Below are 15,434 nucleotides of genomic sequence, written 5' to 3'. Positions count from 1 at the left end.
CCCTCACACACGGAGCATGTACAGCACAGGCGGCAGCAGTGCAAGCTTCCCTCACACATAGATCAGGTACAGCACCGACAGCAGCAGTGCAAGCTTCCCTCACACACCGTCACACACCCTCAGCTTCACACACCCTCACTCACCCTCACACACACACACATACAACAACAAAAGGAATAATAGAAATAAACTATCCTAATCCACACTCTAAATCCAAGATAGAAATCCTGAGTCCTAATTCACCCTAATAAACTAACAGCCTAATTCACCCTACAAATACACGGAGCAGGTACAGCACAGGCGACAGCAATGCAAGCTTCCCTCAAACACGGAGCAGGTACAGCACAGGCAACAGCAGTGCAAGCTTCCCTTACACATAGAGCAGGTACAGCACCCACAGCAGCAGTGCAACCTTCCCTCACACATAGAGCAGGTACAGCACAGGCGGCAGCAGTGCAAGCTTCCATCACACACGGAACATGTACAGCACAGGCAACAGCAATGCAAGCTTCTCTCAAACACGGAGCAGGTACAGCACAGGCAACAGCAGTGCAAGCTTCCCTTACACATGGAGCAGGTACAGCACAGGCAGCAGCATTGCAAGCTTCCCTCACACACGGAACAGGTACAGCACAGGCAGCAACAGTGCAACCTTCCCTCACACACAGAGCAGGTACAGCACAGGCAGCAACAGTGCAAGCTTCCATCACACACGGAGCAGGTACAGCACAGGCAACAGCAATGCAAGCTTCCCTCAAACACGGAGCAGGTACAGCACAGGCAACAGCAGTGCAAGCTTCCCTTACACATGGAACAGGTACAGCACCCACAGCAGCAGTGCAACCTTCCCTCACACATAGAGCAGGTACAGCACAGGCGGCAGCAGTGCAAGCTTCCATCACACACGGAACATGTACAGCACAGGCAACAGCAATGCAAGCTTCTCTCAAACACGGAGCAGGTACAGCACAGGCAACAGCAGTGCAAGCTTCCCTTACACATGGAGCAGGTACAGCACAGGCAGCAGCATTGCAAGCTTCCCTTACACACGGAACAGGTACAGCACAGGCAGCAACAGTGCAAGCTTCCATTACACACAGAGCAGGTACAGCACAGGCAACAACAGTGCAAGCTTCCATCAAACACGGAGCAGGTACAGCACAGGCAACAGCAGTGCAAGCTTCCCTTACACATGGAACAGGAACAGCACCGACAGCAGCAGTGCAACCTTCCCTCACACATAGAGCAGGTACAGCACAGGCGGCAGCAGTGCAAGCTTCCATCACACACGGAACATGTACAGCACAGGCAACAGCAATGCAAGCTTCTCTCAAACATGGAGCAGGTACAGCACAGGCAACAGCAGTGCAAGCTTCCCTTACACATGGAACAGGTACAGCACCGAGAGCAGCAGTGCAAGCTTCCCTCACACATAGATCAGGTACAGCACAGGCGGCAGCAGTGCAAGCTTCCCTCACACATAGATCAGGTACAGCACAGGCGGCAGCAGTGCAAGCTTCCCTTACACATGGAACAGGTACAGCACCGACAGCAGCAGTGCAAGCTTCCCTCAGACATAGATCAGGTACAGCACAGGCGGCAGCAGTGCAAGCTTCCCTCACACATAGATCAGGTACAGCACAGGCGGCAGCAGTGCAAGCTTCCCTCACACATAGATCAGGTACAGCACAGGCGGCAGCAGTGCAAGCTTCCCTCACACACGGAGCATGTACAGCACAGGCAACAGCAGTGCAAGCTTCCCTTACACATGGAACAGGTACAGCACCGACAGCAGCAGTGCAAGCTTCCCTCACACACCGTCACACACCCTCAGCTTCACACACCCTCACTCACCCTCACACACACACACATACAACAACAAAAGGAATAATAGAAATAAACTATCCTAATCCACACTCTAAATCCAAGATAGAAATCCTGAGTCCTAATTCACCCTAATAAACTAACAGCCTAATTCACCCTACAAATACACGGAGCAGGTACAGCACAGGCAACAGCAATGCAAGCTTCCCTCAAACACGGAGCAGGTACAGCACAGGCAACAGCAGTGCAAGCTTCCCTTACACATGGAACAGGTACAGCACCCACAGCAGCAGTGCAACCTTCCCTCACACATAGAGCAGGTACAGCACAGGCGGCAGCAGTGCAAGCTTCCATCACACACGGAACATGTACAGCACAGGCAACAGCAATGCAAGCTTCTCTCAAACACGGAGCAGGTACAGCACAGGCAACAGCAGTGCAAGCTTCCCTTACACATGGAGCAGGTACAGCACAGGCAGCAGCATTGCAAGCTTCCCTCACACACGGAACAGGTACAGCACAGGCAGCAACAGTGCAACCTTCCCTCACACACAGAGCAGGTACAGCACAGGCAGCAACAGTGCAAGCTTCCATCACACACGGAGCAGGTACAGCACAGGCAACAGCAATGCAAGCTTCCCTCAAACACGGAGCAGGTACAGCACAGGCAACAGCAGTGCAAGCTTCCCTTACACATGGAACAGGTACAGCACCCACAGCAGCAGTGCAACCTTCCCTCACACATAGAGCAGGTACAGCACAGGCGGCAGCAGTGCAAGCTTCCATCACACACGGAACATGTACAGCACAGGCAACAGCAATGCAAGCTTCTCTCAAACACGGAGCAGGTACAGCACAGGCAACAGCAGTGCAAGCTTCCCTTACACATGGAGCAGGTACAGCACAGGCAGCAGCATTGCAAGCTTCCCTTACACACGGAACAGGTACAGCACAGGCAGCAACAGTGCAAGCTTCCATTACACACAGAGCAGGTACAGCACAGGCAACAACAGTGCAAGCTTCCATCAAACACGGAGCAGGTACAGCACAGGCAACAGCAGTGCAAGCTTCCCTTACACATGGAACAGGAACAGCACCGACAGCAGCAGTGCAACCTTCCCTCACACATAGAGCAGGTACAGCACAGGCGGCAGCAGTGCAAGCTTCCATCACACACGGAACATGTACAGCACAGGCAACAGCAATGCAAGCTTCTCTCAAACATGGAGCAGGTACAGCACAGGCAACAGCAGTGCAAGCTTCCCTTACACATGGAACAGGTACAGCACCGACAGCAGCAGTGCAAGCTTCCCTCACACATAGATCAGGTACAGCACAGGCGGCAGCAGTGCAAGCTTCCCTTACACATGCAACAGGTACAGCACAGGCAACAGCAATGCAAGCTTCTCTCAAACACGGAGCAGGTACAGCACAGGCAGCAGCATTGCAAGCTTCCCTCACACACGGAACAGGTACAGCACAGGCAGCAACAGTGCAAGCTTCCCTTACACACAGACCAGGTACAGCACAGGCAAAAGCAGTGCAAGCTTCCCTTACACATGGAACAGGTACAGCACCGACAGAAGCAGTGCAAGCTTCCCTCACACATAGATCAGGTACAGCACAGGCGGCAGCAGTGCAAGCTTCCTTTACACATGCAACAGGTACAGCACAGGCAACAGCAATGCAAGCTTCCCTCAAACACGGAGCAGGTACAGCACAGGCAGCAGCAGTGCAAGCTTCCCTCACACATAGATCAGGTACAGCACAGGCGGCAGCAGTGCAAGCTTCCCTCACACATACATCATGTACAGCACAGGCGGCAGCAGTGCAAGCTTCCCTTACACATGGAACAGGTACAGCACCGACAGCAGCAGTGCAAGCTTCCCTCACACATAGATCAGGTACAGCACAGGCGGCAGCAGTGCAAGCTTCCCTCACACATAGATCAGGTACAGCACAGGCGGCAGCAGTGCAAGCTTCCCTCACACATACATCAGGTACAGCACAGGCGGCAGCAGTGCAAGCTTCCCTTACACATGGAACAGGTACAGCACCGACAGCAGCAGTGCAAGCTTCCCTCAGACATAGATCAGGTACAGCACAGGCGGCAGCAGTGCAAGCTTCCCTCAAACATAGATCAGGTACAGCACAGGCGGCAGCAGTGCAAGCTTCCCTCACACATACATCAGGTACAGCACAGGCGGCAGCAGTGCAAGCTTCACTTACACATGGTATAGGTACAGCACCGACAGCAGCAGTGCAAGCTTCCCTCAGACATAGATCAGGTACAGCACAGGCAGCAGCAGTGCAAGCTTCCCTCACACATAGATCAGGTACAGCACAGGCGGCAGCAGTGCAAGCTTCCCTCACACATAGATCAGGTACAGCACAGGCGGCAGCAGTGCAAGCTTCCCTTACACATGGAACAGGTACAGCACCGACAGCAGCAGTGCAAGCTTCCCTCAGACATAGATCAGGTACAGCACAGGCGGCAGCAGTGCAAGCTTCCCTCAAACATAGATCAGGTACAGCACAGGCGGCAGCAGTGCAAGCTTCCCTCACACATACATCAGGTACAGCACAGGCGGCAGCAGTGCAAGCTTCACTTACACATGGAACAGGTACAGCACCGACAGCAGCAGTGCAAGCTTCCCTCAGACATAGATCAGGTACAGCACAGGCAGCAGCAGTGCAAGCTTCCCTCACACATAGATCAGGTACAGCACAGGCGGCAGCAGTGCAAGCTTCCCTCACACACGGAACAGGTACAGCACAGGCAACAGCAGTGCAAGCTTCCCTTACACATGGAACAGGTACAGCACCGACAGCAGCAGTGCAAGCTTCCCTCACACACCGTCACACACCCTCAGCTTCACACACCCTCACTCACCCTCACACACACACACATACAACAACAAAAGGAATAATAGAAATAAACTATCCTAATCCACACTCTAACTCCAAGATAGAAATCCTGAGTCCTAATTCACCCTAATAAACTAACAGCCTAATTCACCCTACAAATACATACTCAAGATACGCAACAGAAAGACATCCTAGAAAATAACAACCAAAGTAAAAATACGCGCAATGATGTTTATCAAGCTTCAGGTCACCAAACCAACAATTATTAGGACAAAATAACACCAACAAAAGAACGAAGAAATATCAGTCAGGATGCGAGGACTAGGATGTACAAACACAAAAGTAAAACAGCCTATTTTTAACTTGGGTAATAAACAAGCACTATTCATCCCGTAAATCGGACGGATTAAACACAATTGTCATGAGTTACACAAAAAGCCGTAGGCATATAACAATAGCACTTCATCACACGGAATTACATCAAGTATTAAAAACATATTACGCAACTTGGATTCAGCGCAAAAAATAATCAATAAACATTACATATGTCTCTTAGCTTCACAAAAGAAATCGTAATACAATTAATACATTTTAAGTGTACAATATTCATGGCGAAAAGAGTACTTAGAAACTCAATGAACAGCTCTTGTACGTCAAATTACAAACAACTGCTAATAATACATTACATAACACTTTAAGAAAATAAATACATTACATATCGAATAATAAAAACAAGACTTTAATTACACGACATAATAATCATTTCGAAATATTACAAACAAAAAAATACAATGTCAACAGTATTAAAAATACACTCCTATTCATTCGTTAACTTAAATATACTATATGTAGTAAATAAAACACTTAATTGCATATAAATTACATAAATAACTAAAATAATTACAATCGCTAACAAAATATGTCACTATTTATATAAATACACTCGTAATTATTAACTATTTTATGCATACTATCAATACTACTTTACATTATATTAAAAAAACACGTCGAGGGAATCTCTTACCTATCCTACGACGCACCAACAGCACACGTACAGGAACACGCCTTCCGCATCCGGCTATTCTCCATGTTCTGGAGAATTCCACCGATTACGTATGCTAATCGGAACGCGACGTCAAAAACGTCGCGCTCCGATTGGCTAAAAAAAATGTCCATCAAAAATAAAACGTAACGGTAGGGAAAAGAAAAAAATAAACTAGAACGCAAACCTGGTAAATGTAGGTAGCGTTAAGGTGGCGATTTCCGTCAGACATTTTATTAACAAAATTTTTTTTCAACATCAACCCCTCACCCTCTATAACTCTCTATCACCCTCAACACATCACCATCACTCACCCTCACTCACCCTCAATCACCCTCACTCACCCTCACCCTCACTTACCCTCACTCACCCTCACCCTCACTCACCCTCACTCACCCTCAATCACCCTCACCCTCACTCACCCTCAATCACCCTCACTCACCCTCACTCACCCTCACTCACCCTCATTCACACTCACTCACCCTCACTCACCCTCAAGCCCTCACCCTCACTCACCCTCACTCACTCTCACTCACCCTCACTCACCCTCAACACCTCACCCTCAATCACCCTCACCCTCACTCACACTCAACCCCTCACCCTCACCCTCACTCAGCCTCAAACCCTTACCCTCAATCACCCTCACCCTCACTCAGCCTCAACCCCCCACTCACCCTCAAATCCTCATCCTCAATCACTCTCAACACTTCACCCTCAACCCCTCACCCTCACTCACCCACCCTCACTCACCCTCACTCACCCTCACTCACCCTCACTCACCCTCACTCACCCTCACCCACACTCACCCTCACCCTCACTCACCCTCAACGCCTCACCCACTCTCAACCCCTCACCCTCACTCACCCTCAACACTTCACCCTCACCCTCACTCACCCTCAACCGTTCACCCTCAACCCCTCACTCACCCTCACCCTCACTCTCACTCACCCTCACTTACCCTCACCCCCTCTGCCTCACCATCACTCACCCTCACTTACCCTCAACCTCTCAGCCTCACCCTCACTCACCCTCAACCCCTCACCCTCACTCACCCTCAACCCCTCACCCTCACTCACCCTCACCCACACTCACACTCAACCCCTCACACTCACTAACCCTCACCCTCAACTCCTCACCCTCACTCACCCTCAACACCTCACCCTCACTCACCCTCAACACCTCACCCTCACTCACCCTCACCCTCCCTCAACACCTCACACTCAATCACCCTCACCCTCACTCACACACAACTCCTCACCCTCACTCACCCTCTCACCCTCAACCCCTCACCCACCCTCAACCCCTCTCCCTCACCCTCCCTCACCCTCCCTCACCCTCCCTCACCCTCCCTCACCCTCCCTCACCCTCACTCACCCTCACTCACCCTCAATCACCCTCACTCACCCTCACCCTCACTTACCCTCACTCACCCTCACCCTCACTCACCCTCAATCACCCTCACCCTCACTCACCCTCAATGACCCTCACTCACCCTCACTCACCCTCACTCACCCTCATTCACACTCACTCACCCTCACCCTCACTCACCCTCACCCTCACTCACCCTCAAGCCCTCACCCTCACACACCCTCACTCACTCTCACTCACCCTCACTCACCCTCAACACCTCACCCTCAATCACCCTCACCCTCACTCACACTCAACCCCTCACCCTCACCCAGCCTCAAACCCTTACCCTCAATCACCCTCACCCTCACTCAGCCTCAACCCCTCACTCACCCTCAAATCCTCATCCTCAATCACTATCAACCATTCACCCTCACTCACCCTCAACCCCTCACCCTCACTCACCCTCACTCACCCTCACTCACCCTCACCCACCCTCACTCACCATCACTCACCCTCACCCTCACTCACCCTCAACGCCTCACCCTCACTCACTCTCAACCCCTCACCCTCACTCACCCTCAACACTTCACCCTCACCCTCACCCGTTCACCCTCAACCCCTCACTCACCCTCACTCTCACTCACCCTCACTTACCCTCACCCCCTCTGCCTCACCATCACTCACCCTCACTTACCCTCAACCTCTCAGCCTCACCCTCACCCTCACTCACCCTCAACCCCTCACCCTCACTCACCCTCACCCACACTCACACTCAACCCCTCACACTCACTAACCCTCACCCTCAACTCCTCACCCTCACTCACCCTCAACACCTCACCCTCACCCTCACTCACCCTCACCCTCCCTCAACACCTCACACTCAATCACCCTCACCCTCACTCACACTCAACTCCTCACCCTTACCCTCACTCACCCTCTCACCCTCAACCCCTCACCCACCCTCAACCCCTCTCCCTCACTCACCCTCCCTCACACTCACTCACCCTCAATCACCCCCACTCAACACCTCACCCTCACTCACCCTAAACCCCTCACCCTCACCCCCTTACCCTCAATCACCCTCACCCCCTTACCCTCAATCACCCTCACCAATAACTACAACTTTTCTAATGCTATACTTATTGCATTCCAACCCCACTCACACACGCAACGCCACTCACACACGCAACGCCACTCACACACGCAACGCCACTCACACACGCAACGCCACTCACACACGCAACGCCACTCACACACGCAACGCCACTCACACACGCAACGCCACTCACACACGCAACGCCACTCACACACGCAACGCCACTCACACACGCTACGCCACTCACACACGCTACGCCACTCACACACGCTACGCCACTCACACACGCTACGCCACTCACACACGCTACGCCACTCACACACGCTACGCCACTCACACACGCTACGCCACTCATCCACGCAACGCCACTCATCCACGCAACGCCACTCATCCACGCAACGCCACTCTTCCATTTGCAAAAAGAAAAAAGTCTAACTATTCTATTGCGAGACCTATTGCATTTCCAATGCTTGTTTTCTTTGTTTTCAAGCTCTCCATAGGAGTATTTGTGCTTTCAGGCCGTCTCCCTTGTACACATATACACATGCTGAACAGCAGATGTGCTGCTAGATAACATGGCTAAAAGACATTCACATTGACAAGGCCGGTAGATTGGGCATTGCCATGACCTATTGGCTTTGCAAGTGCTTTTTATTTTTTAGTCTTATGTATGTGTTTAAACTGTTGTCATGTTAGTTATTTAGAGGCAATAGTACATTTTCTTTGCGCCAGTAAAAGTAAAAGTTTCATGTGATGTGTATTAAAACTAAGAAAGATGTCTTTGCCTTTCGAAGTACACCTGACTGCTAGTAATCAGCCCTAGTCTTTCATTAAAATTGTACGCCAAGATTAATTTTCTATGTCTTTCTCTGCACCATTCACCTAAAAAGCACAGAATGTGCTCCTCTTCCTGCTTCGAATTCAGATAGACAAGTATAGCTCCATTGTGAGTGGCACCCTCAAATCAATAAAATCCCTTCACAGCCATCCTCAGAACTCGTTCCAAACAGGAGTTTAATCTGAACAAACAATTCTTTTCGAAAACCTTTCAAGGACGCTATGAGGAACATATTTAACATTCAGTTAAGCACAAGAACCTCAGGTGCGACCTCGAGCAGCTTCACTGTTTTTCAACTATACTGCACCTTTTGGTATTGTTTCAGTCCTGGCGCCTCCTGCCTAGAGACCAAGCTCTTCAGCTACTAATGCTATGGTTCCAGTATTTTGCCAGTGGCTCTGAGTCCTGCACCTTCCAGCTGCAAGTGAAAGCCTGAAGTGTTATGATTGACTCCAGCAACATTGGTGTAGGCACCTACTTCCATTTCTCCAATGCCATAACAAATTGTATCTTGTATACTGCTTGCAGAAAGAGTTGCTGGCGTCTTCTCTTCAAAGATGATCCCATTGCTTCATCCACATTGATAGTCTTTTTTTGTGCTAGATTTTTTTTTGTAAAATTTTTATTTTTGGTATTTGAAAGAGAAAGTAAGAAAAGTAAGAAGGGATAAAAGGAGAAGAACAATAGAACTGGCGACATACCGCCACATCTCCCCACACAGGGGGTGCTAAGAACCCTGCTATAGAGCCCCCATACAGATATGATACAATGCCGCTCATATCAATGTTCGTGGTAGCCATTCAGCACCGAATCAGTGAGTGCGGCAAGTCTGTAGTGATTGTCCACTGGGCTCGAGGAGGCGTCCCCAAGGCAAAGCTTATGTTAGTCAGGAGCGCCACTTTGGACACTCCCACATGTAAGGTACGTCGCAACAAGAGTAACTACAACCCCCCCAACATCCCTCAATCCCCCCCACCCCCTCCCACACCCTTCCCCTGATGGTGGCGACCATCATCCATACATCGCAACTTCTCACACGGGAATGGTTAAACTTGAAATAGGTGTAATGCACGAAGTGCCGGGGGACAAACTGCAGAAGGTAGACCTCGAGATAGGAACCTCACCAAGGGTCCCCAGGTAAACATGAAGTTCTTGAAGTTCCCCATAAATATATCAGACAGTCTCTCCATACTTAAGAGCCGCCACAGCCGTGCGTGCCACAATGAAATAGCCGGTACAGATGGGTTCTTCCAGGCAGCTGCTAGTGTTAATTTGGCCGCCACTAAACACAGCCATACCATGCGCTTATCAGCCCTCGTTTGATGTTCCAATAATGGATATCTAAGCCCCAGCAGGACATAATCCATTGAATCCGGAATCGGATAGCCCAGTATGTCTTTAATATGGGACAGGATCTCGGACCAGAAGGGACGAATGGCGGGACAGTCCCACCAAATGTGGCGAAAGTCCCCTAAACCACCACAGCCCCGCCAACATCTATCTGAAGTAGTCGGAAAGATCCGATGCAGCTTAGAGGGGTATAAATACCAGTCAAACACTAGTTTTAAATGAGCCTCTCGGAGGTCCGTGGAATGGTTATGTGTCGTCACATCCCGCCAGAGGCTCCTCCACTCGTTGTCAGAAATGTCCCTACCCAGGGTAGCCTCCCAGTGGTCCATGTATCGAGGACGGGGGGAATCTGCAGTATCGAGTAACATCCCATATAAGAAGGAAATCGTCCCCTTCATCGTGGACGTGCGGAGAATAAAAGCCTCAAATTTCGTCAGCGGTCTAATAGCGGCGTCCCCAACTGCAGTCGAAGTCGCCCAGTGTAAGAGTTGGAGGTGACGAAAGCGTTCAGTGGGCGGCACCCCGTAGTCTCGCATACAGTTATGAAAAGTAAGCGGCGCCGCCCCGTGAAACAGGTGGGTAAGAGCTCGGCAACCGCCCTCCCTCCAAACCTCAAAAGATCCGTCCGACAATGCTGGGGGGAAGGCCGGATTAAAATGAATAGGGGTAAAGGGAGAAGGGAAGGTGGTCCATCGGTCGTCCCCACTAAGTGTATCCCAGACCTTCAACACCGTGCTGGTAGGGGTGCTAATGTACGCATTCTTGGGACGGTCAGCCTTGGGCTTCCAGGCCAGGTCCCAAATGGATCTACCGGCCACACACCGGTCCATATGGAGCCAATGCTTCTCCGAAAGTTGCTGCGACCATTCAACTAGGACCCTCAACTGCGCCGCCTTATAATACAGGTTCATATCCGGGAACCCCACCCCCCCTTCCGTTCGCGGACGACGAAGCACAGCATACGAGAGTCGCGCCCTGCCACCCTGCCACACATACTTCAACATCAGAGATTTTAATCGACGAAAATAGTCCAACTCCACTGGTATAGGCAACGCCTGGAAGAGGTATAGAAGCTTTGGAAGGAGGACCATCTTGAGGGCATGAATCCTACCCAGCCATGAAATGAATTTGGGTTTCCATCTCTCGAGTTCAGCGCGAATCACAGTCAACATGGGCGTAAAATTGGCAGAGAATAAGGCGCCTACAGTGGGCGTCAGATGCACTCCCAAATACAACAGCGAAGAGGTCGACCATGATAAGGGGGTAAGCGCCCGTAATCGAAGCACCCCTTCAGGCGGGAGAGTCAAGTTCAGAATATACGATTTGGCAAGGTTGACTCTGAAACCGGCTACCCTCTCAAAGTCAGAGAGCACTGTATGAACATAAGGCAATGACAGTTCCGGATCTTTAAGCGAGAGCAGCACGTCGTCTGCAAACAGCGAGATCTTATGCTGTTCCCCGGCGAAGGGGATGCCCAAGATACGTTCGTGTTCCCGGATCGCAAGCGCCAAGGGCTCAATACTTAAAGCGAAGAGGAGTGGGGAGAGAGGACATCCCTGACGCGTTCCTCGCGAGTGACGGAAACGCCCAGACCTGTGGCCATTTACTAACACCCTCGACATAGGGTTGCTATAATTAGCCTCAAGCATCCGAATGAAGCGGGGTGAAAACCCAAAAGCCGTCAGAGTATGATGTAAGAAGCCCCAATCGACGCGGTCAAAGGCTTTCTCCGCGTCAAGACCTATTAAGACCGCCGGAATACGAAATCTAGTAGCCTTTTCGATCAGGTGGACCACACGCCTCAAGTTGTCATGAGTTTGTCGCCCTTTGATAAAGCCGGACTGGTCCAGAGCCGGCATCAAGTCCTGCATCCTCCCCGCAAGTATAGAAGAGTACAGTTTAGCGTCCAGGTTGAGGAGCGCTATCGGTCGGTAGGAGGCGCACTCAGCACTATCTTTTCCGGGTTTGGGGAGAACTGTGATCAACGCTTCGGCCATAGTGTCAGAAGTTCTGCCCTCCGACGCCATGGTATTAAAGAGGGAGACCAGGTAATCGCAGAGTTCAGATGCAAACGTCTTATAAAACAGGGCAGTGTAGCCGTCCGGGCCCGGGGCCTTGTGGAGCTTCAATGCCTTAATAGCGGTCAGAACCTCCTCTCTAGTGATCGGGGAACCCTTGTGCTAGATTTTGCTGCACTGGGTATAGCCATACTTTAAAGAGATGATTAGGAGTATGGTTCTTCTGTCTATTACACCCTGATCATTTGGTTCTGTGGCTGGCCCTAGATCTGCAAAATGCCAGCAGAATTGACTCCTCTCTACAAGGTGATTTTCTAATCCCATCTGGCTTTTTGTGTTTTCCCAAGATGAAAATGGCTGCATAAACACTAACTCTCACTATTTTTATTTTTTTATATACAAACTTTATTGAACTTTTGACCAGCTGGTCTGGCAAAGGTGAACACATGTCACACATGTAACACATTACAGAATCGAGTGTACACTCTGTACAGGGTAGGGACACCCAATCAGTATATCACAGTAAACATGTAGAATGTCCACAAGTACAAATCCATGGCTAGTTTAGCGAGCTGACCCAACCATGTCCCCCACACCCGACTTTGCTTTTGGGGATAACCACTGGCTTTAAAAACCACACACTCCTGTTGTGCACACCAATCTACACCCCGTCTCCTCCCCAACAGGGTAGGGAAATTAGGGGACATCCATCGTACAGCAGTGTCTTGCTTCGCCACCAGGAGGGTGGTGCCCAGGGATGCCCTTTACCCCCTTTACCCCCAGAGCCCTTAAACACCCCAAGGAGAATCAATAGGGGGGTGGGGGGGGGGGGGTAGAACAGGAACCTCCCACCCCACCCTTCCAGCACTTCCGACATATCTCGGGTCCCCTTGGTCCGGATGCACCACTGCACAGGTCCATACCACATGGTAGAAATCTGCTGGATCAACTCTACATCGAGAACAGGCAGGAGTGGGGCGTTGGCCTGCCCGATACAGACGAGTTGGAGAGAGAGATATACAAAGTAAAGATAGTAGGTTTGAACAAGCAGTAATCAGGAACAGACAGTAAGCTCACGAGGGGCCATCAGGGCATTCCGCCAATCCTCATCCTCTACAGGGCCCACCCAGCTCGCCTAACTGGTTCGAAGATGGTCTAATGAGCCAAGGGAGGTAATAATGAGCATGCAGTTGATCTGGGAGATTCCTCCACGGCTCAGGTTTCCCATGAGGAACTTAGCTTCCAGAGGACTGAACTCCGGTAGAGCATCGGTGGACAGGGAATGAGAGTGGAGAGCATGTCAGAGTTGGAGGTTTTATAAAATTAGGTATGTGTAAGACTATGCCTAACGAAGATCCTGAAAGGAGTGTGTCCCTGACCATACATCTCCTAATCGCGTGATACCAATAAGATCCCCTGAGTGAAAACCGCAAAGTACTGCCACCTCTTTCAACCAGGTGCCATGCCAAAGCAGAGTCTGCTGTGTAAGTTTGGCCTCACACTACATGTCAAAGGGCAGTTCTCCATGCAAGAAACACCACTCTGGTTACCCGGGGCAAAGATGGAGAGCCCGGAGACCCAAAGAGCATGGTCTGCAGATGAGGAAAGGCCAGTAATGAAAGTTCCAGGCGATAAGCGGGATCAGACTATTCCCCGTTAAACCAGTCATGAAGGACAAGAAGGTGAGAGGACAGATAGTAAAAATCGAGGTTGGTCATCCCCAGACCACCATCATAGGGGCCCCGTTGACAGCGCGCAAAAGCCATACATGCCCAGGAACCCCGCCACAGAAATGTTTTTCTGGCACAGTCCAGTGTGTGGGACCACGTCTGGGGCAGGTGAAGGTGCAAATTCTGGAAAACGTAAAGAAATCGTGGGAGGATCATCCTCGAGTAGAGGGCAATGCGCCCCAGGACATTGAGGGGGAGAGTCTGCCATTTAAAGAGGTCTGACTTGGCTTTTCAAACCAGAGGTTGGATAATAAGGGCCCAGGTAAGTTCTGGATGTAAAGCGACCCATATGCCCAAGTATTTAAAGCTAAGCCGGCAGAGAGGAATGTTCGTCTGCCAATCGAAGCAATCTCTAAATGGCGCCATGGAGACCAGCACCGATTTAGAGGTGTTCATCCAAAGAGCAGAGGTTCTTTTGAAGTTTTCAAGCAATTAGAGACAATGAGGACCACTCACAGCTTTTCTATGGTAAAGGTGTAGGAGAGACCCCCCATTAACCCGGGCAGTAGAGTTTGAATAGAGGACCCAAACCATTCGTTCTGAGGCCAGCGCAAGTCAACAACAATTGGAGGTAGTCCCAGTCTACAGTGTTGAAAGCCTACTCTAAGTCATTAAGGAGCAAGGCTAGATCTGGTGGTAATCGATGACCGTGGGCCAGGGACAAGTGACGCCGACTGATAGTGTCTTGTGCTCAAGGATGGCATTAAGCTGCATTGGTCCCACAGTACCAACCAAGTCAGGACTTGTTTGAGCCTGTTAGCCAATATTGCTGCAAGGATATTCAACTTGCAATTGAGGAACGATATTGGGTGGTAATCTGTGCACCATGTTGAAGGAGGCTGTGTCTTAGATATTACTACTAAGGTAGCCAAATCCAACTCCACCTGGAAGAACTCGATGTGGCAAACCTCCTTATATAGCAACAAAGGATGAGTTTCCCGGAACGTAATATAATTTTCCATAGGAAAGTCTTCCGGGGCCAGAGTCTTACCAGGCGTCCTACCGGACAGCGCCTCTCCAATCCCCTCTGCTGTGAAGGGTTTGTCCAAGAGATGGGAGTCAGAGGAAGACCGCCTAGAGAGAAGGAACCAAGTCGAGAAAGGAACCAGACATGGCTGCGTTCCTGCCCCCTGTTTTTGAGTATAATGTGCGCTAGTATTTGGCTTAAGTTTGGTCTATCTCTGAGAGAGATTGCTGAGACCGACCAGTCTTCCATAATCTCAGGGACAATCCTGTAGGCTTGTTGTCTCCCCAGCCGTAAATCCTGGTTGTCGTGGCCCACCAAAGTTGTTTGGCTGCTTCAAGGGAGTGCAGACAA

The 15,434-nt window shown here is 50.5% G+C and overlaps 1 protein-coding gene across 1 annotated transcript in view; it reads left to right on the top strand.

Annotated features, from left to right (window-relative positions):
• Positions 1-15,434, top strand: part of GCC2 (GRIP and coiled-coil domain containing 2) — a 413,631-nt gene that overhangs the window by 239,828 nt on the left and 158,369 nt on the right. The gene's annotated exons all lie outside the window — the stretch shown is intronic.

The sequence above is a fragment of the Lissotriton helveticus genome, chromosome 8 (assembly GCF_964261635.1).
Source record: "Lissotriton helveticus chromosome 8, aLisHel1.1, whole genome shotgun sequence".
Taxonomy (NCBI): domain Eukaryota; kingdom Metazoa; phylum Chordata; class Amphibia; order Caudata; family Salamandridae; genus Lissotriton; species Lissotriton helveticus.
The sequence above is the reverse complement of the archived record's forward strand: the minus strand, read 5'-3'. Positions and strand labels throughout refer to the sequence as shown.